This window comes from Chiloscyllium punctatum, chromosome 44, assembly GCF_047496795.1.
Source record: "Chiloscyllium punctatum isolate Juve2018m chromosome 44, sChiPun1.3, whole genome shotgun sequence".
Classification (NCBI taxonomy): Eukaryota; Metazoa; Chordata; class Chondrichthyes; order Orectolobiformes; family Hemiscylliidae; genus Chiloscyllium; species Chiloscyllium punctatum.
Genome location: NC_092782.1, coordinates 21,365,515 through 21,371,514, shown reverse-complemented (window position 1 = coordinate 21,371,514; position 6,000 = coordinate 21,365,515).

Genomic DNA, 6,000 nt, shown 5'->3' with positions numbered 1-6,000 from the left:
GATGATCACCTAATTGGGATTGTATTATAGATCCCCTAATGGCCAGAGGGAAATTGAGAAACAGATTTGTAAGGAGAATTCAGTTATCTGTAAGAATAATAGGGTGCTTATGGATTTTAACTTTCCGAACATAGACTGGGACTGCCATAGTGTGGTTTACATAAATGGTTTAGATGGAGAGGAATTTGTTAAGCATGTACAAGGAAATTTTCTGATTCAGTATGTGGATGTACCTACTAGAGAAGGTGCAAAACTTGACCTACTCTTGGGAAATCAGACATGGGCAGGTGACTGAGATGTCAGTGGGAGAGCACTTTGGGGCCAGTGACCATAATTCTATTAGTTTAAAATAGTGATGGAAAAGGATCGACCAGATCTAAAAGTTGAATTCTAAATTGGAGGAAGGTTAATTTTGACGGTATTAGGCAAGAACTTTCAAAAGCTGTTTGGGGACAGGTAAAAGGACGGCTGGAAAATGGGAAGCCTTCAGAAATGAGACAACGAGAATCCAGAGAAAGTATATTCCTGTTAGGATGAAAGGAAAGGCTGGTAGTTATAGGGAATGCTGGATGACTAAAGAAATTGATGGTTTGGTTAAGAAAAAGAAAGAGGCATATGCCAGGTATAGACAGGATAGATCAAGTGAATACTTAGAAAAGTATAAGTATTTATGAACATTTATAATTATTTATAAATATTTATAAATATATAATTTTATATACTTATAAAAGTAGGAGAATACTTAAGAGGGAAATTAGAAGGGCAAAAAAAAGACATGAGATAGGGTTAAGGAGAATCTAAAGGATTTGATAAAGGATTTGATAAAGAGACTAGGGAAGTAAACATGCTGGTGAAGTAGTGATATGAGTAAGAGGAGTTCCATTTCATGGGGTACTGTCATCAGTAATGGGACGTCATCAGTAATGCATCATCAGAATGGACTCCACCTGAACCAATCTGGGACCAGGATCTGAGGGGAAAGGCTAAATATGGTGGTAACATGAACTTTAAACTCATTAAAGTAGGGTGGAATGGAGAGTTCAGGAGAGGAGAGGTTATGAAAGTTCCTAGAATGAGTAATAGAGCAGAGAGTATGGAAAGGCTCAGGAATAAAACTGGATAGATCCGCAGGACCTGATCAGGTGTACCCTAGAACTCTGTGGGAAGCTAGCAAAGTGATTGCTAGGCCTCTTGCTGAGATATTTATATCATCGATAGTCACAGGTGAGGTGCCGGAGGACTGAAGGTTGGCTAACATGGTGCCACTGTTTAAGAACGATGGTAAGGACAAGCCAGGGAACTATAGAATAGTGATCCTGACATTGGTGGTGGGCAAGTTGTTGGAGGGAATCCTGAGGGACAGGATGTACATGTATTTGGAAAGGCAAGGACTGATTAGAGATAGCAAACAAAGCTTTATGTGTGGAAAATCATGTCTCACAAACTTGATTGAAATTTTTGAAGAAGTAACAAAGAGGATTGATGAGGGCAGAGTGGTAGACATGATCTACATGGACTTCAGTAAGGCATTCAACAAGGTTCCCCATGAGAGACTGGTTAGCAAGGTTAGATCTCATGGAATACAGGGAGAACTAGCCATCTGGATACAGAACTGGCTCAAAGGTAGAAGACAAAGTGTGGTGGTGGAGGGTTGTTTTTCAGACTGGAGGTCTGAAACCAGTTGAATGCCACAAGGATCGGTGCTGGGTCCTCTACCTTTCATCATTTACATAAATGATTTGGATGCTAGCATAAGAGGTATAGTTAGTAAATTTGCAGATGACACCAAATTGGAGGTGTAATCGATAGCAAAGAAGCTTACCTCAGATAACAGTAGGATCTTGAACAGATAGGCCAATGAGCTAACAAGTGCAGATTGTGTTTAATTTAGATAAATGCGAGGTGCTGCATTTTGGAAATGTAAATCACAGCAGGATTTATACACTGAATGATAAGGTCCTGGGAAGTGTTGCTGAACAAAAAGACCTTGGAGAACATGTTCATAGCTCTTTGAAAGTAGAGTCACAGGTAGATATGATAGTGAAGAAGGCGTGGTATGCTTTCCTTTATTGGTCAGAGTACAGGGGTCGGGAGGTCATGTTGAGGCTGTACAGGACATTGGTTAGACCACTTCTGGAATATTGTGTGCAGTTTTAGTCTCCTTCCTATCATTGTGAAACTTGAAAAGGTTCAGAAAAGATTTACAAGGATGTTGCCAGGGTTGGAGGATTTGAGCTTTAGGGAGAAGTTGAATGGGCTGGGGCTGTTTTCCCTGGAGCATTTTCCCTGAGGGGTGACATTTTAGAGGTTTATAAAATCATGAAGGGCATGGATCGGGTAAATAGACAAGGTCATTTCCCTGTGGTGGGGGAGTCCAGAACTAGAGGGCATAGGTTTCAGGTGAGAGGGAAAAGATATAAAAGAGACCTAAGGGGCAACCTTTTCATGCAGAGGGTGGTATGTGTGTGGAATGAGCTGCCAGAGGATGTGGTGGAGGCTGGTACAATTACAACCCTTAAAAGGCATTGGGATGGATATATGCATAGGAAGGGTTTGGAAGGCTATGGACCAGGTGATGGCAGGTGGGACTAGATTGGGTTGGGATATCTGGTCGGCGTGAACAGGTTGGACCAAAGGGTCAGTTTCCATGCTGTACATTATTATGACTCAGTGACTCTAGGTACGATGTTGTAAAAATCACAAAGATGTGGCTGCAAGGGGATCAGAGCTGGGAACTAAATATCTAGAGTCCTTATTGAAATGGCTGGCAGATAGGCAAAGAGGATGGAGCTGCCCTTTTATTAAAACCTTAAATTATATCAATAGCAAAAAACAATAAAGGATTAGGAAGGCATAGTATCGGTGTGGGCAGAATTGAGGAACCACAAAGGAATAGAGACCTTTTTGGGAGTTATGTGCAGGCTTCCTAGTTGTAGTCAGGATGTGGGGCAAGAAAAGACATATAAGAAAGGCACTATTACAATAATGACAGAAATTACTGGAAAAACTCGGCAGGTCTAACAGCATCTGTGGAGAGAAAGCAGGTCCAGTGCTTCAGGTGCAGTTGCCCTTTTTCAAAAGTCTCCTGAAGGTTCTGTTAGGGACAAGGTGGGTACAGGATTGGTCAGTAGGAATAAAGAGGTCTTTCACAGAATGGCAGCTGGTGACTAATGGAGTTCCACAGGGGTCAGCGTTGGGACCAGAATTATTCATGTTATACTGTAACAATTGTGGATGAAGGAGCAGGGTACATTATTACTAAGTTTGCAGATGACACAAAAATAGATGGAGGAACATGTAATGTTGAGGAGGCAGGGAGGCTGCAGAAGGACTTGGACAGGCTTGGATGGGGTGGTGATTGCCTAGTGGTATTATTGTTGGCCTGTTAATCTAGATGTCCAGTTAATGTTCTGGGCACCTGCGTTCAAATCCCACCATTGAAAATAATAGAACTTGCATTCAATAAAAATCTGGAATTAAGAGTCTGGTGTTGGCCATGAATTCAAAGTTTGGGAGAAGATTTGTAGCTCGGGTGCTCATCGTTGTGGTTCTGTTCGCTGAGCTGGGAATTTGTGTTGCAGACATTTCGTCCCCTGTCTAGGTGACATCCTCAGTGTTTGGGAGCCTCCTGTGAAGCGCTTTTGTGATGTTTCCTCCGGCATTTGTAGTGGTTTGAATCTGCCGCTTCCGGTTGTCAGTTCCAGCTGTCCACTGCAGTGGCCGAAATATTGGGTCCAGGTCGATGTGCTTATTGATTGAATCTGTGGATGAGTGCCATGCCTCTAGGAATTCCCTGGCTGTTCTCTGTTTGGCTTGTCCTATAATAGTAGTGTTGTCCCAGTCGAACTCATATTGCTTGTCATCTGAGTGTGTGGCTACTAAGGATAGCTGGTCATGAATCCATTATCAGACATTGGGAAAAACTCATCTGGTTCATTAATGCCCTTTAGGGAAGAAAACTGCCATCTTTACCTGGTCAGGCTACATGTGAGTCCAGACCTACACAAGGTAGTGAACTCTTAATTGCCTTCTGGATAACTTGGGATTGTCAATAACTGCTGCTAGCAATACCTTCATCCCATGAATTAATTTTAAAAAGCCATGAGAGTGGGCAAAGAAGTGGAAGATGGAGTATATTGTGAGAAAGTGTGAGGTTATGCATGTTGGTAGGAAACATAGAGGCATAGTCTATTTTCTAAATGGGGAAAGGCTTCGGAAATCCACAACACAAAGGAATTTAGGAGTCCTAGTTCAGGATTCATTTAAGTTTAACATACAAGTTCACTTTGCAGTTAGGAAGGCAAATCCATAGTTAGCATTCATTTAAAATAGAACAGATTCCCTACAGTATGGAAACAGGCCCTTTGGCCCAGCAAGTCCACCCCACCCCCCGCCCCCCGCGGAGTAACCCACCCAGACCTATTCTGTTACTCTACATTTACCGCTGACTAATGCGCCTAACCTACACATCCCTGAACACGACGGGCAATTTAGCATGGCCAATTCACCTAACCTGTGCATCTTTGGACTGTGGGAGGAAACCAGAGCACCCGGAGGAAACCCACACAGACATGGGGACAATTAGCTTGGCCAATTCACCTGACCTGCACATCTTTGGACTGTGGGAGGAAACCAGAGCACCCGGAGGAAACCCACACAGACATGGGGAGAATGTGCAAACTCCACACAGACAGTCAGCCATGGCTGGAATCAAATCTGTGTCCCTGGTGCTGTGAGGCAGCAGTGCTAACCACTGAGCCACTGTGTCACCCCCAAATTCAAATGTCTCTAACTGCCATTGTGGGATTTCATGTGGAATAGAATACAAGAGTAAGAATTTACTGTTGAGGCTGTGTTAGGAATTTGTAAACAGTTTTCGGCCCTGTATCTAGGAAGAATGTGCCGGCCGAGGAGGAGTCCAGAGGAGATTTACAAAAATGATCCTGGGAATGAAAGACTTGACATACATGAAGCAGTTGAAAGCCCTGGGTCTGTCTTTGTTTCAAAGAGTGAAGGGGGAAATCTGATTGAAATTTACAGAATACTGAAAGGTCTAGGAGAGACTAGGACCTCAGAGTGAAGGGACAATGCTGTTAGAATTGAGATGAGGAGACATTTCTTTAGTTAGATAATGTTAAGTCTGCGGAATTCGTTGCTGCAGAAGGCTGTGGAGACCAAGTCATTGAGCTTCTTTAAGACAGAGATAGATAGGTTCTTGGTTGGTAAGAGGATCATGAATTACAATGACAAGGCAAGAAACTGGGGTTGAGAAACATCTCAGGTATCATTGAATAACAGAACAGCCTCAATGTGCCAATTGGCCTATTAATACACTTATATCTCATAGTCTTATGGCCTTCCATCACATCTTTTAATGTGAATTCTCTATTGACCAAAGTCAATTTGCCCCTCATACCGATGCAATTTCCTTTGTTCAGACTTGAGATGCCAATTTCAGATTAAACCACATCACGGCGGCACGGTGGCACAGTGGTTCACACTGTTGTCTCACAGCGCCAGAGACCCGGGTGCAATTCCCGCCTCAGACTGTGTGGAGTTTGCTCGTTCTCCCCGTGTCTGCGTGGGTTTCCTCCGGGTGCTCCGGTTTCCTCCCACAGTCACAAAGATGTGCAGGTCAGGTGAATTGGCCATGCTAAATTGCCCGTAGTGTTAGGTAAGGGGTAAATGTAGGGGTATGGGTGGGTTGCACTTCGGTGGGTCGGTGTGGACTTGTTGGGCCGAAGGGCCTGTTTCCACACTGTAATGTAATCTAATCTCAAACCTAACCTAAAATTCTATTATATTATGGTCACTCTCCTTCGATGCTCTTTTACATTGAATTATGAAAGATTAACACTTTCACATTGCACTATATAGATTTAAAACAGCTTGCTCTTTAGTTGTTTCAATTCGCATGCTTGATTATTGCAACATGTAATTATGATGAGAATTGTATTTTCAATGTCCAAGTGGACAGTAATTATATAAACAAGGTTTGAA